The 21,488-nt window shown below is 40.3% G+C and overlaps 1 protein-coding gene across 4 annotated transcripts in view; it reads left to right on the forward strand.

Annotated features, from left to right (window-relative positions):
- Window positions 1-794: 794 nt before the first annotated feature.
- Window positions 795-21,488, forward strand: part of LYN (LYN proto-oncogene, Src family tyrosine kinase) — a 46,878-nt gene continuing 26,184 nt past the window's right edge. The window contains exon 1 of one of the 4 annotated variants that reach the window (XM_080611384.1): window positions 795-996. The gene's annotated coding sequence lies outside the window, so the exon portion shown is untranslated. Of the gene's footprint in view, window positions 997-1,201; window positions 1,228-21,488 lie in introns of those variants that run through there. The other 3 variants (XM_080611382.1, XM_080611381.1, XM_080611383.1) reach the window with 3 other exon arrangements.

The following is a 21,488-nucleotide window of genomic DNA, read 5'->3' on the forward strand; positions in this document are numbered from 1 at the left end:
TTTTCAGCTGCATCCTCTGGGTGTTACGTCCACACATTCACATTTCCTGTTTTGCTGACCTGTGAGGCTAGTAAATCATTATTTAAAAAAAAAAGAAAGAAAAGAAAATACAACAACAAAAGAGAAACACACACCAAAAAAAAAAAAAAAAAAGGAAAAAGAAAGATGAAAAGAAAAAAGAGAACAGAAAAAAAAAGTAAAAAAGAAGAAAATAAAAAAAAAATGAAAACACCCCCCCCCCCCCCTAATATAAAAAAGAGAGGGGAAAAACAAAAAAGAAAAGAAGGAAAAAAATAAAAGAAAAAAGGAGAAAAGATAACCTCGCTTGTTCTTTCTTTTCTTCCAACCCAGCCTCTCATGGAACTTAGAAGTTGCTATAGGCGAGTTTTGGAGAAGTTAATGACTGTTAGGCTGCTGGTGGAACAAGACACGCTTTTCTGCCTTTCCTCTGAGACTATTTTATTTGGTCGTAACTTTTGATGGGGGCTGGTTCTCCTCCTGAAGCTTGCTCTAGGGCACTCCCTCCTTGACCGCAGCAGCTCCGCCGGCCCGGGGGCAGCCCGGCAGAGGCATACTCCCCATATCCCTGCCACAGCTCCTGCCCCACTTCGCTCCGTTACAGCCTCCCTCGCTCCGCGGCTCATGCTGTGGAGCTGCGCCCTGCCGCCGTCGTGCCGTGTGCTAGGAGCCGCCCGCTGCCCGCAGCAAGCCTCTCCCGCTGTGATCACCCTTCGCTCCCCTAGCAGCCCCGCATGCAAATCGAGCCCAGCACCAGGAAGTAAGCGGAGCGGCTGCGAGCCAACTGCCGGCGCTCGGGCGAGGTTCCTCCGCCGGCTGCCCCCCTCTGCGGCCGGCGGGGAGCAGCGCCGCGCCCCGCACGCACACCGAGTCAGCCCGGCCGCGCCGAGCCCCCACCCGGGACACCCCTTTCTCTCCGAGCCCCGGCGGTAACCGTGGAGCTCATTCGCTGCCGGCTCAACTTTCGCACCCGGGCAAGTAAGTGCCTTCACAGGGTGGTAGCGCCGGGAGCGGGCGGCGGCGGCGGCGGGCGTAAGCCCCACCGCTCCCGGCTTTCTCCGACGGGCGTGCACTGGGAGGGAGCGGGGGATGCCCGGCCGGGCAGCGTCCGTGCCCCCGCCCCGGCACGGGGGGTACAAGGTGCTTTCCGGGCGGCTTGCCCTCGCTTCTGCCGCCCAGAGGAGGTGCTGCCGCTGTCTGACCCTCCCGGTAGGAATGGATGGGGTTTTAAAGGGAATATATGGCATTTGGGGAGCAAAAAAGAGAAATCGTTCTCAAAAGCATGATTTACCTCTTGCTGCTTCTCCCGGCTTCTGCTGTGATCTTCAGGGCTCGGGTGCCTTCTGGCTGCTTGTTGCCGGAAAGCGTGTAATATTAGCCGACCAAAGACTGCGCTCGGTGCCTCAAGCCAAGGCAGTAGCCTTGACTTAGGAGAAACGATGTGGCCTCTGGGTGTTCCTTCTTACACAGTTTTTTCTAGGAGAGGAATTCCTGGAGCGTCTTACAAATTCAAGCTGCTTCCTCTTGACTGTGTGTTCAAAAGTGCCTTAGCTTAAAAGAAAAAGGAGAAAATGGTCTTGCAATGTTTGATCCATGGTTTTTTGTTGCTGACTGCTATTGTAACAGTACTGTATGCCTGAGGAATGGTCTTGAGGGGGTTTCTTCTTCCAGTTTTAATTTAGGATCTAAAAGTCAGGCTAGGTCTCTAGCTGATGTTGTACCTTCAGTAAAGGCAGTTAAGAGTTTCTCTTTAAATTACGTCTTTTATGTGTTTGAAGGGAATGGGTTTGCAAGAACTCATCTTGCTGCTTCGCTCCCCTCTGTTGGCACTGAAGACCAAATTGATTAACATTTAAAACTTGTTTATCCAGATCATATTACTGCTGATACACACAGGGAGCACAAAGGTTACTTAAAATACTTACTGTATTGTTTCAGCTGAAACCCCAACTTAATATCCCATCTCTTGCTTTTCATTCCCACCTTTGAAAAAAAAAGAAGAGTCTGACCAATCTTACCATATTTTAGCCCATCATAATACAAATTAGAAATTGCATTTTCTTATCTTGATCCTATAAAGTACCTGGGAGTCTTTAGTAATTTGGGAATCTTAATGCTAGCTGCAAGTATCTGTACCGTTTGAGTGCCATGTAGATAAGTCGTAGTAGCACTAAAGAGTTATTAAAAAACCAACCACACAACCAGACAAACAAAAAAAAAGAGAAAGATATTGTTGGGAAATTGCAAAGTTACGTTGGGAAAATGTAGCTCAGTTTTTCAAAAGGGATAGTCAAATTGTGCTTGCGTGAATTGTTTCCAACCCAATATTGAATGTGGAGTAAGTGCTACTTACCTCTTCTGTGGTGGGACTTTGTATCCCTACAATAGCACTGAAAGTATGGATGAGAAAAAAAATCTAATAGCTCTCTCTGAAAAAGCAACAACAGGCTAGAAATTAGACACTGTTATCGGGTGTTATGAAATCTTGAGCAAGGTTAAAATTAATGAACTCTGAGATCAACAGATGTCTCATTCTATGGATCCCTTCTGAGATTCATAGCTTTTTGCTTTCTCCATTTCAACTTGGTGAGCTACAGACTAGGTAGAGTTCTTGATTTAATAACATAAATACCTATTCTATGTGCTATTGAGATGCGTATCTTTTCTTAACTGTAATGGTGTAGGTCAGTGTAGAACTTTGTAACTTGGAGTTATTCTGCTTTTTTCCTGGGTTTTGGGGTGGGTTTTTTTTTTTGGTTGGTTGGTTGGATGGGTGGTTTTTGTTTGTTTGTTTTATTTCAGTAAATCAGTTGAGGGGGTTTGTTTCCTATATAAATATACCAAAGACACAGTAAGGCTTAGGCCTTTTCTTGTAAGTTCCTTGAGCAATGGAGTTGCACAATGACTTCTGCTGACAATGCAATGAATTATGAAACTTTTGCATACAAACCCCATTGCCTTTATGATGTTTAATATTCCTGGTTTTAATGTTACCCATTCAAGAGAGTTTCCATAAATGTGAAATTCTTTCTTGCATGTATTTATGAAAATGTAAGAATTAATAAATGTTTAAGTAACTCTTTCATAATACTTTTTACCCCCATTTTGTCTCTAATGGAAGTGAGCTATCTTCCTTTGGCCTTGGTGGCTCTTGTAAGATAAGCGGCATCACAGAACAGCAAGTGTTGCAGGAAGAAATTCCTAAAACAGGCAATTAAAAAGGCCTAAGGTCCTCCTGGCTCAGCTTAGTACCAGCTCTCCAGTGGGGCGGCTCACAAGCCTGTCTTGTGGTGCACATCAGAGAGCAGCATTTCACCTCTGCAGCTATTCGGAGAAGTTTAAGAACTGCAGTATTTAATCCGAGATGTGATTCCATTTCTGTCACAAAAATGAGATGTTTTCTTATCTGTACTTTGCATGATATTTGGAATCTTAATGGACGTCGTCGAGGTTTTTGAATGGAAAGATACTGACCGTGAAGCAATTTTCATTTTTCATTTTTAGAGGGCTAGGTTGTGAGGTCTTTCCTCCTTTCCATTATATGCATATGCTGAGTGACTTTATTTCTTGTGTCCAGGGAACTGTAGAGCCATGTGTACTCTCAGGGTTCAGGGAGCCCTTTGGAAAACTGAATGAACACAGAAAACAAGCAGATGAGGAGTAACTGATTAAATAAAGGCATGGGGTGGGCATTAGTTGTAGACTAGGATTCCTAGTGCTCTGGTCTTAGTAGCATGGCTGTACAGAGTTGGATTTCTACAGCACCAGTGGTGCCTGGAGGATGTGAGCTGACACATGATAATGCAAGAATGGGAGGAGAATCCATTGGCTGGGGACCCTGAGAGCCTGGGGGGCTTGGTGTGCAGTAGGTGATATTTCCTTCTGAAGCTCTGAAGCCGAGTGTGTAAATAATTGCACCAAACCACATGACTCTGTTAAGTAATATTTATTGTTATTTTACCCCTATAGGATTTCTGTTGCTAAGAACAGCTTCATTCTGATGAAGAACCAGTGCCCTGCTGAGAATCAGGATTTTTCTCCTGCCGATTCTATTTCTACTTCCTATTTCTCCCATTTATTTGTGTCCCCTCTTTCATGACAGTGTAGGAGTGCTGGAGATGGTATAGAGAGAAAGGCTTCCAGACTTGACGAGACATGCCACAGGAAACAATGCGGATAAAATTGTAAAGTTACATTCATACGGAGACAGTCTTTAGTGAAGCATAAAAGGAGAAGGGGCCGCCATACTGTGAACAGTACTGGTACCTTCTCAAAAAAATCAGCTTCTACTAATAAAAGGCAAATACAATGTAACTGTCCTTAGTGTGACTGTTCCTCATTTAAACTTAATTGTCCTTTAGGGAAGGATGGAAAGGTCTGAGCTTTCATATTTATTTTTGCCTGATTCAAATACATTTCCTGTTGACATTGTCATTAAGTGCTGTAATTTCCGAGGCTGAATGTTTGGCATCTTTCCTTAAAGTGTGGGTTCACAGAACAAAATGCAAAGGCAGAATTCACCTTGTGTTGGAAGCATTTCCTCCAGATATTTTTAAGTTACTTGTATTTGTTATGTGCCCTAAGGAACTACCCATAGAGGCAAATAGATCAGTTATTTTTGTCAGCTGAACATCAGAAGAGAGATGGCATTTTGACAGTAACCCTTTTCTGGGGAGAGAAGGAGGAAACCAGGAAAAGGCAAAGGGGGAAAATTGGTAGATCTCATTTCTCTGGGGGAAAAAGGATAGACTAGCACCATTCAGACAAGTATTTGCCATCCCTTAGGTCAGCATTGGCTATCTTTTTCAAACTCCTGGCATCTTAAGTATCTACAATTGGTTCCTGTGTTTGCACAGCATACTATCTTACTTCTTCAGTTCAAAGGACTCAAATGATAAACAGTCTGAACAATGCGTCCTTCTTCCTCTATGGTCTCAGCTGCGTGTAGCATGAGGCTACTTCTTCCTGTCTAAATTGTGGTTGATATGTTGTAGAATTTGCTACTTCAGTTTTCAAATGCTTGCTTTTTACTGTGCACGTTCTTGTGACCAAGCTATTTCTTGAAAGTGCCTGTGATAGCAAGCTGTGTGATCTTAAACTGGAAAATATGATAGCTTACCACAGGGGTTGAAGTATGGGATGCAGCTGTACTTCTGGAATGGTGTTTTCCGCAGCTTTCTCTATTTTAGAGGGCTACTGGAATTCTGGACATGATAAAGTTTGGAGGGAATGGACTCCCTCTGGGATACGTTCTTAACTACTCCTTTGTTGGTTTAGCAGAAAGCCATTTCAGGAAGTTCATCAACAAAAATGTAGTCTGTTAAGTGGATTTTCTGATGTGACCTCTGTAATATATTGCTTTGCCTTTCATGTTTCCTTCATTAGTTTGTACAGATACATGTATACGGACCTTTTTGATCATTTTTTTAATGAAATCTTATTCAAGCTTGTTCTTGGGCATAAACTGAAACAATGTGGTGTTACAGGAGTTAGCGCAGAAGTATATTTGGCTGCTAAGCAGGTTCGTTCTTTCAATTTATGACTGTACTAGGAACTTGGAGCAAAAATTAGTATTAAAAGGTAAAGAGTATGCGTAAGTGAATTCCTGCCTAATGAAAATGTATTTATGAATCAGCAGGTTTGAACTAGACTAAATTTTACTCTATTCAGATAAAGAAAATATTTCCTGGTAGTATCAACTGAGTCAGAAAAGATCTGGATAATAGTGCATCTAGTATATTTATTGAAATTGCCTGCTTGAGTATCCCTTGCCAGCAACATGAGGTTTACAGACATTAGATCCAGTGGACAGAAAATAGTTTTCTCTACGGCAGTCTTATCTTTACCATGGATCTTGATGGGATCTCTAAACCCTTCAGCAAGTGCCTTGGGGTGGCTGTGATTCATGTATGAATGGATGAGAGCTGGAACACAGGGTTAAGTGATCGTCAGAGCTGGTGTCAATGCCACTGAGGAAATGAAAGTTTTCAGTAAACACACAGGAAGGGGATGGGCAGGAGAAAGAGGAAATCCTATGTTGGATATCCTGGGTTCAACTTGTTCAAAATATGTTGCAAAGTTCATTTGAATGTGCCATTATGGTGTAACAGAACATGTAAATGGTTTGCAAAGTACACTTTTGTAACTGCAGACCTACCATTGCAAAAGATCTGCTAAACTATGCAAAGGCTAGAGGAAAGCATTGCAGCAACTGAGGGGTGTGGGAAAAGTTGCCTTTTAAGCAACTCTCCAGCTGTATTGCTGGTTTGGCACTTTGTCTTCCTTTTTCTATGCTGTGAGGTCCTTGCTCTGTCACTAATTTCCAGCTATGTCTGCACTGGTTGAGAGAGAGATGGCAGCAGCTGTCCTGGCACCAGTGGAGAAGCACTGGGGCATGTTGAAGTGAATGCTAAGCCCATTTCTCTTGGTATGTAGACGGTTTCTGCTAGGCAGGCCATGCACAGCAGTACTACTGGTAGGCCTGACCAGGAGAGCTTGTCTCTTCTGAAAATCTCCCACTAAATTTCCTTGGTAACAGTTCCCATCCTTCTGCCCATGATGCTTACCAGTGTGTCTGAGTCTTAGAGCCATACTGCTTCAAATGTCTTTATTATAATAATGTGCTGGTTGTTTACGGCTGTTTCTTCCCAATTTTCAGGAAAAAGCCATGTTTCAGTCTTTATCCTGTTGTAGCAATACACCCTACGGCTGCTTCCTTCCCCAACATTATTCTGTTGTTTCTTTCTCTCCAGCTTTGTCTTCAGGACTGTCAGCGGTGTAAGCTGTTTATTTCATCTCTGGACCTAGATGGCTATGCAGCAATGGTTCTTTTTCCCCTTCTAGAAAAATAAGCCTCAGCACCTTTCATAACCTACAATTTCCAATCTACTTGTGCTACCTTATCAGTGAATATGTGCCTGGAAATATGTACTTCCAGCCTCTTGAGGTGTGAAGTCCAATGGAGTACCAACCTGGCAGTACTGACATGGTATTCACAGTGTTTTAAGAAGCCTATGGCTCCTTAAAGGACAGGTTTGTACTTTTATAGATGGCCAGCAAGACTGTTCTACCTGAGAGTAGGTATTATATGTAGGTATAATCTCTCTTCAGAGACAACCACTGTTGGTGGTTGATTTTAAATGGTGACCTCAACCTGACTTGAAGCAGGTTATTTTCTATCTTGAAAATGGTTAGTGTGGATTGTCTGCTACCCCTTTGTCTGCCATTCTGCATTGTTGCATCAACCTTCTCTGGTCAAGTTTCATTTCTGTTGTATGTGGGAGATCTTCCTGTGCTTTGTAGTGGCACATGTAAAAGGTTTTTGAACCAGTGTTGACTCTCCTTGTAAATACACCAGGTTCAGTGAAGCAGGACATGGATTTATCAGCATGTGTGCTGGCCTGTGAAGAAGAAACCAAGGCTTGGTACTGTGAAGGTGCGGAGCTAAGGCAGCAGCTCTTATTCCAGGGTTTCAATGCTGTGCTCTTCAGCACTGACATGGCCCATATGCTCTGTCCCCACAGAAAGTGAAACTTAAGAAATTTAGCTTTCAGAAGGCAGTGCAAGTTTTGAAGAATCAACTTGAGCAGAGCCAGTGCCAGCAGAAAAGAGATTTGGCTGGTGAACAAGTGAGAGAAAGGTGCTTCAGGTGAGATGTTTCTGCTCTTGATGGGGCATTTAAGCAGGGCTGAGGGCATTGGGTACAAGTGTCAGAAAATGCAAAGTTCAGCATTTGGATAGCTTATTTGAATCTGAGGTCAGAACAGTATTCTCTTCTGTAATGTATTTGAGTATGTACAGTGTCAGTCTTTTCTTGCTAGGTTTAGATGGGTAAAAAGTCCTTTCCCTTGCTCTTGCAATAAAAGCAAAAATATCAATATGCTTGGCATGGTATGATACAGAAAAGTAATTTCTCCTTTGAGCAGAGAATGCAGTTTCAGTGATGTGACTATCTATTTTGTTACATGTTCTGTGTCTTGTCATACTGGTTGAGAAAATGTGCTTTCCTAGGGACCCTAATTGTCTCTACCGCATTATCATCCTTTACATTCTTATTTGATTGGTTTTTTCCTCCTTTCATCTCTCTGCTTCTGCAACCTTCCCTCTTCATTCATTTCTCATCATCAATCCAATTTCTGACTTAGCAGGGATTTCAGCCTCCTCTCCTATACCTTTTCTCATATGGCTTTCATATGATCCTGAGAACTTGATTGCATGGCCAACAATGAAGCAGTCTTACGGATTTTTAAAACATCTTCTTTGCACAATGCTGAATTTTGTGGAATTCAATTGTAAGTTCATTGTGGACTCATTAGAGTTCTGAAACAAACTCGGGTAACCATTATGAACACTGATTTATTCTTAGTTCTTGCTTGGGAAGTTAGCTGCATGCACCGTGAGTGCCAAAGTCACATATAAACAGTGGGGCTTGAGCACAGTTTAAGATGTTTTGGTTAGGTACAGTGTAATCACAAGGTCTGCCTATGAGCTAGAGGTTTGATATTTGAAGTTGCAAAGGTTATAAACTTTAATGAACAGCCAGTATAATAGTAGTAATCATGCTATGAAGTTCTTGAAGTTTGCAGTTTGAATGTTAAAATACCTCTTGTCACGAGCCTCCAGTTTATTGTGAGTCTAAATCTGCCAAAATTGTCAAGCATGGTGCCCTACTCTTTAAGGTCTGTGTCCTGTATCATATGTAGAAAGTCCTGATATGAGTCTCTCGAAGCCTGTAGAGCTCCTGAAAGTTGTGTGCAGTCACTTACAAGATCAGAGCCTAGTTCAGTGGAACTGGCTATGGTTGTAATGGCTGGTCTTCATCTGCTATCAACTGCAAGGCTTTTGACCATTAAGTAGGACTAGAAAAACAGCAAGTACTAAATACTGTGCAATCCAGTTATGATACATTGTGAATACAGTAATGTTGGTTGTTTTTAGAAACAGAAAACAAGAGATGCCAAGGCAAAGTCAAAATAGTAGCAGTGGTCAAAGTATTAATTAGTTTCTGAAAATGAAATAAATTAACATATTGAGCAAATGCAACAAGTCAGTCCTCTACTCAGAACTTCTGTTTACTGTAGAATGACTTCTCTCAAATATAAAAGAACTTCAATCAAGTTAATATTCTTGCATAGCTGCTGTTCTGGTCATTTGGGGATCTCTGTTTTCATCCTTGCCCTTGAAAAAGACCATCTGCAAAGGCACATATTTAAAAAGCAAGGTTTCTAGTTCTCCCTTAGAGCATTTACAGCAGGAACAATCAAGTGAACCATCACACTAGCGATTCATAACCCTCCCTCAAAAGAGTTCCCAGGTTCCCACTCTGACTCCTCTCTAAAAATAGAATGTAAAATATTTTTCATTTTGGTTAACTGCAGAGAAACTTCCTATTCATGTGTGACACAAATGTGAAAAGCATGCTTAGAAACTTGGGTGTTAATTCTTACTCTGTGTTCATTCAGTGACGAATTTCCTTTTACACTCTTACTGTCACCACAGCTTGAGCGTGTAGTTGCACAAGACTATAGTTAAAGGATATTTCTGGTTTTACATGTCAGGCTTGCACACCTGAATCAGTAGCAATTTGCAGTCCTTCAGGATGTTAGGTAGGTTTATACAGAGTGTGCTTGTATCTATTAAAACCCCCCTGATCTTAAGGATTTAATCTCAAAACCTCCGAAAATTGCTCGTGATATAGCTGCTTTAGTTCTATTTATCAGATTTGCAGTAAACTGTTGCTTCAGACAGTACCTTTTGGTGCCCCCACATGTACCCCAAATTGCAGCAGTTGCTTTGAACAATTTACTAAGCTGGGCGGGAAATGAACTGGAAGCTGAAAGCTGCAGAAGCTGCAGAACCTGGAGTACAATCTTACACCCTTGAAGTTAAGGGAGGTTCTGCTACTTAACATCAGTGAGAACAAGGTGGTTCCTCACAGGAATACTTATGCGGTTAGTGCTTAGTGTTCTTCTAGTATCCCTGTAAAGATTAATTATCACAGATCTTCATTTCTGCTGGTGTGATTTACTGGCAATGGATTCAGCACTCTCTGATTTATTTATTTTATTTTTTTTTTTTGAGAACTCTTGCAACTTCCTCTTGCAACTTAAGTAAACTGGTCCAAGGTCTGCAAACTTCCAGGAGGAACTAGGCTCTGAGTAGGAGTGTTAGCCCGCTCAGCATGATTGATTTAACCCCAGATTTTCATCTGAGCTTAGATTCATTCTCAAAGCCATGTTGCATACCCCAGTACCGTGGCCTGTGTACAGGTAATGAAACATAAAATGGTCTGCTGAAGAAGTAACTCTTTTTCTGCAACTGAATTAAATGCTGGTAATTGAAGAGGATGGAAAAAAAAAATCTAGTTTTGTGAAATTCAGTGTTTTAGACAGGTGTCCAGGGCATACCATGATGCTATTATAACAAGAATACTATATATAAGTTGCAAGCTTGGTCATGAGTATGTGTCAGTGAAGAATGAAATTGGACCAATGGATCTGGATGGTAAATGCAGCATGTAAGGTTAATAATAATTATGTATTCCATGGGCATATGGTTAGCTGAATTTGAGGAAACAAAAGCTAATGTGTGCTAATGATCTGTGCCCTCTTTTCCCCTTTTATTAAACACTCTGAAAGCAGAAGATAAACCTAAAGGAGAAGCATTATACTTTCTATGAGGTCACCCTTAAAACCTTCATCAAGGCTTGTTGGCTGTGAGTTTTCTGTCCTCTGTGTTTTCATAGGCATGTTGCGATACTTTCACGGTTTTTTGAGTGGGTTTTAATTACAGGCATATCTCAAAGCAGGAGATCACATCTGCAAAAGACTCTTTATTGCCAGCAACATCTTTAACTAGCTGAAGACGTTAATAAATAACCATCTACCCTTAGCCATAGTAGCTATTAATGATTCTTCCTAACAGATGTCCTGTTAATATATTCATCTTGGCATGTGGAGGTTGAGCATTAGGCTGCATTACTTGAATGAGATGAAGGTTTCAAGTATCAGCTGCTACCCTGCAAGCAGACATTCCTATGTGCCTTTCTGGAGGGGGTGGAAAGAGTGATAAATTTCGGTTGACGACCTAGTTGGGGTATAGTCTGGTGATGATATTAAAGAGACACATTAGTTTTCCCCAAACTCAGTGAACGTTAGCAACCCACTCATTTCATGCCATATTGTCTTCTGAGGCTCAGTGATGCAGGGAGAAGCTAGCTCTCATTTCTCTTTCATGTATCACGTAGTAAATGCAGTCATTGGGTACTGCACATTAGCTCATGCAGGGCCACTTTTTACTTGGTGTAATTTGTTTGAGTGGCTGTGCCTTTGGTTTCAAGTACATTGATGGGTAGGTTGAAATCAACACCTGTGTAATACCACCATGTGTATGAACTAGGCTGTTAGGACTGATATAGAAGTCCTTCTTGCGTGCTTCTGATTTACATCTTTTTTTGGAAGGCGAAGTGTGTGTGTGTGTGTGAAGGAGAAGGAGAGAGTGAGGAGCTAGGTAAGTACTGTTGGGAGTGAAGAAGGTTGGGTCCCATATCTATGCTCTTCAAAGAAACTCTGAGAAACTTGTCCTGCCCTTCCATCACATCACTTGTTATGAGGATGATGTTATATGGGCTACTCCTGGATCTCACTCCAACACCTTGTCATTTTTATGCCACAGTGATTGCTCTAGTAATTAAAAAGGGAGGGGAGAAAGTTCCTTATACTACTGGTAGGCATAGACATCTATAAAGCTCAGGGCAATACAAGACTGCTGAAACTCAGCACACTGCCATTATTGGCCAAAGTCATCTATTTAAAGCTGAAAAAATCGTGTGTGAGTCATAGATGCACTCAGCTTGGAATGTAGATATAGTCCTTGGGATTTGCTAGCTGGAGTGAGACACTTCCTAATACTTAGGAAAAACGTTGATCCTCTTCAGTGTAGTGGTTTGGCCAAATTTCCTCCGGAAATTGGGATTTGGTTATATGGAGCTGCTGTTTGTCATTACTGAGGTTTTTTACCAGTGAAGAAAATAGCATTTTTACTTACAGTTTGCATGACACTTTTAAGTCTGTGAAGTATTTTGGGAACCTTCCCTTTAAGGTAGTTAACATGTTGATACACTTTCTCTCTTTTCCATTTCATATGATCCTTTTGAAGAATTTGAGAGAATTATTTATTCTGTTATGTCAAATTAAGATGTTATTTGACCTTTTCCCCTATCTTCAAAAGATACAGTGCAGTGGAAAAAAGTTGAGGAAATGGAAGATGTGGTTGCCTGAGGGCTGGCAAAGTGAATTAATTCGTTGTTGATATTGATTCAAAATTCTGGAGGATGCAGTTGAGGCAAATGATTGTAATAAAATGAAGTGAGTGTTACAAGGTCAGAAAACAGATGTTAGCTTAATGTAAGGCATGGTTTAAAATTAGTGCCAAAAATACTGACTACGTGAATCTGGAACACTGTCATAATATGTAAAGTCTATTATGCAGTGTTAACAAAATCACAATCTTGTGTGGATTAACTTTCTTGTGTTTTGGTATTTTTCTTCAATTGAATAAACAAGGATTAGTAGTTTATGTAATTTATATTCTGCTTCATTTCAGTGTAATATTTTGTTTCAGGATTTTATTTTCATCCCTTTGCAAGCATTATAACATTATTGTACTACCACAATGGCATTTGTCATTTTCAGTGTTTCTTTTTTATTTTTTTTAAATTTTATTTTTTTTCAGCACTGCCAAAATTCCTGCTTGAAACCCAGCATTTACGGTTGTGGTGTATTTACAGAGAAATAAAAGATGCTTCTTTCTTGGTCAAGGCCTCCTACCACTCTTAGAGCTACCTTTCATGTTATCAACTATAATGATATGTATCATACATGTTATGTTATCATATATGAGTTCCAACAAAGTTTGTGGATCGCTTAGCTGAGCACTGAATATACTTATCCTCTCCTCGCAGACTTAAAGGCAAAGCAGGCAAAGGCTTGGCTGTGGATTAGAATAATTTGAATATAGAAAACTATTTACCCGAACTGATACAGTTAGTTTTACCAAGCAGTCTTATTTCAAAAATTGCAGAGAGAAGTACATAAGCTTCAAACCTCACCTGATTTCTGTATAGCTCTATTGGACCACTTCATACTTGGAAGTCTGAGATGTGATAACTTAAATCATTTATTTTCCATTTAGTATATCGATGTGTTAATTGATGTTGGTTATTGCATAGCTAAAATGCTGGGTCTAGTAAGCAGAAAAACAATGGGGGTGGTATAGGAAAAAAGGTTTTTCTTTGTATGATGCAATTGTGCTGTTCAGAATGGGTTTGCCTTTCCCACAAACACATCAATAAGGCATCAGTGTAGCAACTCCAGGTGTTTTTTCTGAGCAGAAGCCTCCTTTTCTCATGCCAGGTCTTGGGAGGTTTTTGCTGTGTGGTGTATTTCACGGTCCACTTCCACTATAGTCAAACGGCAGCACACTTTTTTCCCTGTTCTAACCTAAATTTTTATTTTAAAAAAAAGTTTACATTAGGTATTGAGTTATGAATGTTGCAGAGTCCTACCTGTGATTTCAATATGCAGGCCAATGTGGGAAAGGAAAACAGGGCACCAAAGAATGGAAGAATGAGTGTCGAGAATGTCTATGAGGGCAGCGGTCAGCTTGGTAATGAGTTCTAGAAAGGTATCTAACCAATCCAGATTGGTTTAGTTGGATGGAGATATTGGTGTGCTGACATTGGGAATCTGGGCTCTGAAGAGGAGGAGCAGAAATACTGGTGCAGGGCTTAAAACTGAATGTTGCAGAGAAAGTAGAAATGTGAAGGATTTATAACCATCGCAGGAATGCCATTGTTGGAAAGCATGAAGGTGATAGGGTTACTTTGTGTAACTGGTACAGGAAAACGTAAAAAATAAGCTGAGATAGCATGGACAAAGTAGAATTTGTCTTGGTCACAATTGCTAAGGAAGGAGTTGTGAAAGAAGCTGAACGGGGTAGTGGTGACTGCTGCTCTTCCCCAAACTCTTGGCAAGAGCTCTGTCTGTTACCTAATGTTACATAGCTTTACATTGAGGCTTTTTTCTTTAGTAGTTTCATTTGCAATTAAAAAATAGGAGTCCCTTTGTGGTGTTGGGAGGGGTTAGAAACACAGGTGGCTGAGAATATCATGCAGAAACGATGGTCTGCCTAAATAATGGGGAGAAATTTAATACTGGGGTGTAATGTCATGCCGCTGGAGATACGAAAATCTCTGTAACAACAGTTTGTCATTATGAAAATGAGACAAACTTTAATGTCTTAGCAGAGCGCAAGATGATTATAAAAGGCTAGTGTGATGGAAGTGTGAAAATGAGAAATGAATTTCTGGAATTTATTAGGCAACATATTTCTGAAGGTGGAAGAAATATTATTTGCTGCAAGGCATTGCTCAAAGTCATCTTGAAACACCTGACCAACTCCATCCTTCTGTTCTTAAGAGGGATGAGTTCAAGCTGAAACAGATGTGAAGAGCTCCTAGGATAACCAGTGAAAATGGAAAGGCCTGAGACGGCTTGGGCTTTAAAGCCTAGAAAAGAGGCTGAAAGAGGTGTGACTTCTTCCTAATTGCCTCTGAGGATGAAGGGCTAAATGCCCCCAAAAGTGCTTAAGACTGAGAATTATGAGGCAGCTTCTAAGCCAAGTGAAGTTCTGAAACTCTTCAGCAACAGTATTTTGTTCTACCCCCCAAGCACCCATTAAGCTCTCTAGGAAAGGAGCACGGCAAACTTCATCCTCAGCTTGTATGATGCGATCATGCTGCTTAGAACGGGTCTTCCTTTCCCAGAAAGTAGTTTTTAGTCCTGTGCTCTAATCAGGGGTGATAAACTAGATAGATCTGTTATCTTGCTGTGATACTAATGCACGCTTGGACAATATGAGGGTTTGATTTAATTAAGTTTGAGACATCCCTGACAGTGTTCAAGGCCAGGTTGGATGGGGCTTTGAGCAACCTGGTCTAGTGGAAGATGTCCCTGCTAATGGCAGGGGGTTGGAACTGGATGATCTTTTAAGTCCTTTCCAATCTAAACCACCTTATGATTCCATGATCTATGAAGTCTCACAGTAAAATGTTTGTTGCATACTTTTCCACTACAGCAGTATTTGAGTTTTGATTGTTACACTGGGGATTCACTTGTTTCTCTTCTTTGCCTGTTTTTGCAGATATGTATGCCAAAATATTACTTTAGTTTGATCTCACCTTGTCACCGAAAAAGAATGAAGCAGTTAAAGAATTGCCCAAATTTTCTCATTTTTTAAAAAATGCTGTCAACTGGACTACTGCTTCTCACATCACAGGAACAGCAGGAGTCTGCACTGGGCAAGTCTGTCATAGTTAAACACTGAGTAGATTTAGGCTATCCATGCTCCTTTTTATATGCATTCAGGTAGCACATGATGATTTGTGACCCTGTGTGTGTATATATATATGCACATGTAAATGTGTATCTAAAAGGGATAAATTCAGTTTGGGAGGCATAGAGATGCTGTTATTCAGACCTACAGAAATAACGTAAATTTTAAAAGAGATTAAGATACATGAGGCTAGCAGTGACTGAGGCATAGATAACTGCTTCAGCAGAAAGGCAAGGGAGGAACAAACTGCTTAAGTTCCCCTAGTTGGTCTCCCAATGCAAAAACAAGATGTAGGAAGTGAAACAAGCTGAAGATGAAAGCTGACCCAGGATTTCTGTGTTTGCAAGGGTCTAATTTGATGAAAGATGCCAGGCAGTCAAGACTGACAGCAAAATTTAAATGTGTGTGTATATATAATATTATATATAATGTATTACATGTATTATTAAATATATACACATACGTATTTCAGAACAAGGCTGAACAAACCCAAACCTGATCATTTTTGAGACAGGCAAGGAATAGGAATCCACTTCTCCTCGGTTCAATTCTTTCATATTACTCCCAACCACAGATAATTCATTTTTGTTATCCTTATTCTGACTCCGGGCTAGTAGCACATCTTCACTACTACAAATATGTATAAAGCAGTACTGATGAGGCTTTGCTGAGCTCTACTTCCTCAAATTAAACTCCTCCTCTGTGTCCCTTGGAGGTTGCTTTGCCATTCTGCCCCATGTGATGATGGATCAGAAGCAAACCCAGATTTCCCAGGCCCCTCAAAGAAGGTTCTCCCCAAAGTCACAGTGACGAAGATATGGAATGTCACTGCAACACTCAGGTACCACAGATGGTGTGGAAACAGATCAACCTGAAGTGGAAGTCAGAAGTAAAGGTTAAGATAAATTAATGTGTTAAAGTTAAGATTTTCCCCCCCTTTTTTTTTTTTTTCCATGAAATGGGAAAGTTGAACAGTTGATTGAAGTAATGTAGAAAGTTGGATGGGGCACTTTGTGTATTTGGGCAGAGTGGGCTTATGATTCTTCTTCCCAAGCAGTTTTAGGTCAAAGTTGATCAATCTGAGTTTGTTTTTTGACACACTTCTGCCTTGACCTTGGGGATAATGTAGGGAAGTCTCATATTCTCATTCATTCAGGAGATCTGATAAAGGCATCGCTGTTACTTCTGGCTTTATAACTTGTGAAATAGCAGCAAACCAGTTGGCTTAAAAGCCAGAATGAAACATCTAAAACAGAGGAGGGAAAAAGATATTATTTTCAATTTTTGAAAAAGGTGTTAAAAAATAGAATTTACACTTCTACTGTCTAAGCTGCTTCAATGCAGAAGCTTAAATAAGGACAAGTGTTTAAGACTCAGAATAATTTGGGCCTTTATTTTTAAATTTGTTTTCTTTTTCTCTTTTATTCATACTGCTAAGGAGCGTCTTTATATATATATGTATACACATAGAAATTTTGTGGCTTAAATGAAGAGTTTACTGCTTATAAACCCTGTAATTGAATACAAGTTTATTTCATTTACGTACCTGTTTAAATACATATGTATGTATTTGTTAAAAGCCTAAGCCATCAACAGAATTTGGTTTTATGTACAATTACTGGCCTTTTGAACAGTAGATATTTATTTGATAAAATAGAGTTGTCTACTCAATGTTGTAGTTCTAATTCTTTTAAAAGTTACTTTATTGTTGGAAAAGCCACAGTATCATCTATTTTAGTTACTTTTTTTTAAGTTTGCATTTTGCGCAAAGACTGAAATGAAGCCACTCTAAGCTGTTGAAAAATCTGTGTGGATTTGAGAATCGTTTTCACAAAGACATGACTTTGATCAAGAAAAGCCCAGGCATATCAGGTGGACTTTTAGGAAATGTTTTCTAATGTGCACCATAAATATTGTATGTAACAGAATTGAAAAGAGGAGAATAGTTGTGACCATGAACAATATGAAAAATGAGATTGGCTTTGTAGATGATGCAAAGCGTAAGCACTGGGAGGAAATGAAACCTCAAATGCTGCTGATGGTGGATGGACAGGTGAGGGTCACACAAACCTTGACTGCTTGCAGTAGGAAGTATTGTGGCTTTAGACACATCACTCTGCTGGTAATGTGGCAAAAGGCAAATAAAGCCATAGCAGTTTGGGGATACACAGCAGCTTTTAACCCTTGAAAAATGTCACAGTAGTTTCTGACCCCACTCCCCCAATCCATTTTGGAATTGGAACCTAAGTGCTGCTGTAGCAAAAGGAAATAAGGGATTGAGAGGGAAAAATCAAGACAAATGCCTATGTAGGATCAAAACTGGTGACTGGGACAACCTGCTGCAAGGCTCAGTGTGATGGTTCTTATGGATACTCCTGTGGCTTTTCAAAGGGTGCCTGAACTTAGATTTTTGTCACCATGGTGCAGATGTTAACCCAAGTAGCTGTCTTTACCTTTAAGCCATAAAATACAGTATGCTTTTTGTTAAAAGAGAAGCTTTTACTTTTAGGATATCCATTTACAAAAGTTAACAGCTATGTTATATAATTTCTTTTAATTAAATGTTATTCTTTCATGTCTAGAGGTGTGGACAGGACCATGAATGAAAAGTAGTCTCCTGTATTGCAAAACTGTTGGAATGGGAAACATCAGAGTAGGAACTGACAGCATTCCCTCTGATGTCTAGATTATTTTTCTCTCTGATGAACAATAACAGTTTCATTTGTAACGATGCTCTGTTCTCTGGATTTCTCTTTGCTTCCCATCTTCTCTTTCTCTTTATATCTATCTGCACAAAATGCTTCCTTGGTGCTCCTTGTGATACAGCAACAGAGAGCTATGCAAATAAACATTTTACACCAAGTTAAGTGTTTTATTTATGCATGAATGAACTTCCCCTTTCAGATTTTCCTTACAACTACTGTATGAACTAAGAAAGATGTGCACAGCATACACATTTTGTACTTCAAGGCTTCTTTATTTGTATGGGTAGGTTGCTAGGGTCAAATGTGTGCAAAGTTAATTTTGATAATGATAGAGCATTTTGTATTCTGAAATCCATTACAATGCGTTGATTGAAACTCTCCCATCAGTGCCTGCTGTTTATACTGACCCTATGAATTTTTACTTGGATACCAGTCTTGAAACCCTGGGAAAAACCAGGATCAGATTTCAGTAAAAATGTGTAATACTATACTGGAAACGACTGTATCTGGCATTGCAGATGGACTGCACAGGCACTGAGAAGAAATCTTTTGAAACCGAGACAGTTACGTTTGCTTTGGACATTGATCTGATCTTAGGGAGTTTTAAATGTGCAGTCCAGAACCCAGTGCACACAGCTTTACAGAGGCGTAGCATGTACAGAAATGTAAGGTCTTGTGGCCTTTGAAGAGCTCACAAGTCTTTCATTTCACAGTACCAAAAGATCATAGCTCATTGATCCGGTTTCTACTGCTTAAAAACTATTCGAATTTTTTATGCTTTGTTTCCATTGTCTGCCTATATAGAAATAACATAAGGTCAGAAAATTAAATATTAAATTATATATAATGTACTTAACTATATTGATAGTTATTAATTGATATATATTAAGTGCTAAACCTTTGTTTCATGTTATTACATATTTCCCATATGTTTCTTTTGCAAGATTTGAGAGGCTTGTTTTATAAAGAATCTAAAAGTCTCAGGATGTGTCTACATTAGCATTTTAGTTAGATTGGGGTCCCTAATCTCCCTGAAGGAGTCGCCCCCACTTGCTAGGCTGTGGTTTGTGCTGTGAAGCAGAGTTGGAGTGCAAGATCAGTACTGTTTTAGGAAGGTGCAATGTGGGGCTTACCTTCAGGTAAACCCTTGCTATGGTCTTGCTCTTACAGTACAGTCCTTGGGGCTATACTGGAGCGAAGGGGACAATAACCCCTTCAAGCAGATATGGGCTTCTGCTCCAACTGTTGGGGCTATTTGCTAATGTAGACCTAGCTATTTCCTATAAGAACCATTGGCTTTCATCTCTGTGCAGAAAAAAAACATAAAACAGTGTTTCATGATGAGGCTCAGGATCTTCTCTTTGTTTGGTGCCATCACTTGTGTTATCTCACATACGGTATTCATGTGATTTCACACAATGTCAAGTAAACTTCTGTGGGGATTACAGAGCACCTGCACATAGGTATTACTGATCTGTTGTTGCTACTGTCATGAGCAAATGCTAACCTTGAGCTACCGGCATGGCCTGACAGCAGGCTTAAGTTACAGCTGTTCATGTGCTTTAAACTGCAGAAAAAAATCTGAGTAAAAATGCTTTTCTCTGAGTTTACACTGGCACTGGCAAGCTGCAGTCCCTAAAGATATCTTCAGCTTTCTTACAGCAATAGGAGAAGGGGGTTTTGGCTGACAACTTAGGTCAAATTACCTGTGCCCTCTACTTTAGCTGTTTGTCCTGTAGAAGCAGAACTATTCAAGAGCAAAAAGGTTAGCACTTAGGTGGCTAAATACAGCAGGTAATTAAACACTGGTCTTCCTGATGTCTAGGGTGAGTGTGAAAGCACCAGCCTGCCTGTGGGTGTACAGAAATTTCCTATGAAACATTAACTACAGAAGCGTCACCTATATATCCACAATTGCAAATCAACCAAATTGTTAAAATAAAAAAGTCCTTTTCAGTGTTTCAGAACAGCAATGTAGAGTTACAGCTCTACATGTAACCCATGAAGAGCTGAGAATTTGGAAAAGCCTCACACTGGGTGTTTTTACAAACTAAAAGATGTTTGTGAAAGATGTTTGCTTCTAAGGAGAGATCCTGGCTGAAGGTGCCCCCCAGTGCCTTCAAAATGAGTGTGAAATGCTAGCACACAAGAAGAGCAAACTTGATTCTCTGCGTCTGTGGGATGATGGTGCCTGGTCAGTGCCTATTGATTTTCTGTATGATTCCTTTTATTTTTATTTCAAGAGAAGGCAAGAAGGGAAGCGATGAGTTCTCATGCTGCTTTTACAGCAGTATCACAGTTCACTGCATCACTGCTGAAATCTTATGGACACCCAAGGTTTGTTGGCAATAGGTGACAGATAATTCGCAGAAACAGTAGGAGGGGAGGTACCCTTCTCTCATGTTTAGAAGATGACATTCAACCTGACAACAGGACAGTGCATCCGTCATTATGTGGTGCTTCCTCAAGGGCAGGATGGGAGATTAAATGAAGGTGACGTGGGAAGTTGAGACCTTCCATGTGGGCGTGCTTGTGGCCTTGGTTTATTGTTATAGTCAGTTAGGATTCTGATTATTAACAGTATTGTTACAAAACTGTAAGTCTTAATATGAACTCAGGGCAATCTGGCTAATTTTCTTTTCTGCAGGAGTAGGGTGTGTAAGGTACTGTCCCACTGAAACAGTTCTGTCTGCACATGGAAACTTCTACTACTTTAACTGTTTACAATTATAACTTTATCTGTCCTTGAGATGATGGTAAAAGTGAGATGTAGTATAGGGTGTTACAATCTGCTTTAGCTTCTCCAGCTGCATTTTAGTCAGGGCTGATTTACTTGAGCTGTATATGCACTGAGCTCTTATTTTAGGTTTTATATTGTTCTTCAAAGAACTGGATTTAAAGATTAATTAGGGCGGTGGGGAGTGAGAGTGTGTGCCTGCAAGGGAAAATGTGACTGAACCTAGCATTAGAGCACTGACCTGAAAGCAGTGAGGGAGAAGGGGAGGCTTGAACAGCATTCATAGTGGACTTTTTCAAGAGTAAGTATAATTGCTTTCCTCTGATGAAGGAATATAGAGATAATGTTGTATATATGCTTGCTGAAGTACTATATAATTAGATTATGGGATTAGCCATAATCAGGTTTCAGCCATGTAGATGTTAACAGCTGTATTTCATCTGATTTAGCATGGATGCACATCTGGAAAGAAGGATTATCCTTCTAAATTGTATTGAAGAAGAAATACTTGTGTGGGGATTTGCCATCACTGATACACACATCGGCTATTTTAGACTGCTGTAACAGGCCTGTTTGAACAAGGAAATTTGTTACTGGAGGTCACAGTAGCAGCATATCTGCCAAGGAGCTGCACA

This window comes from Psittacula echo, assembly GCF_963264785.1.
Source record: "Psittacula echo genome assembly, chromosome: 2".
Taxonomy (NCBI): domain Eukaryota; kingdom Metazoa; phylum Chordata; class Aves; order Psittaciformes; family Psittacidae; genus Psittacula; species Psittacula echo.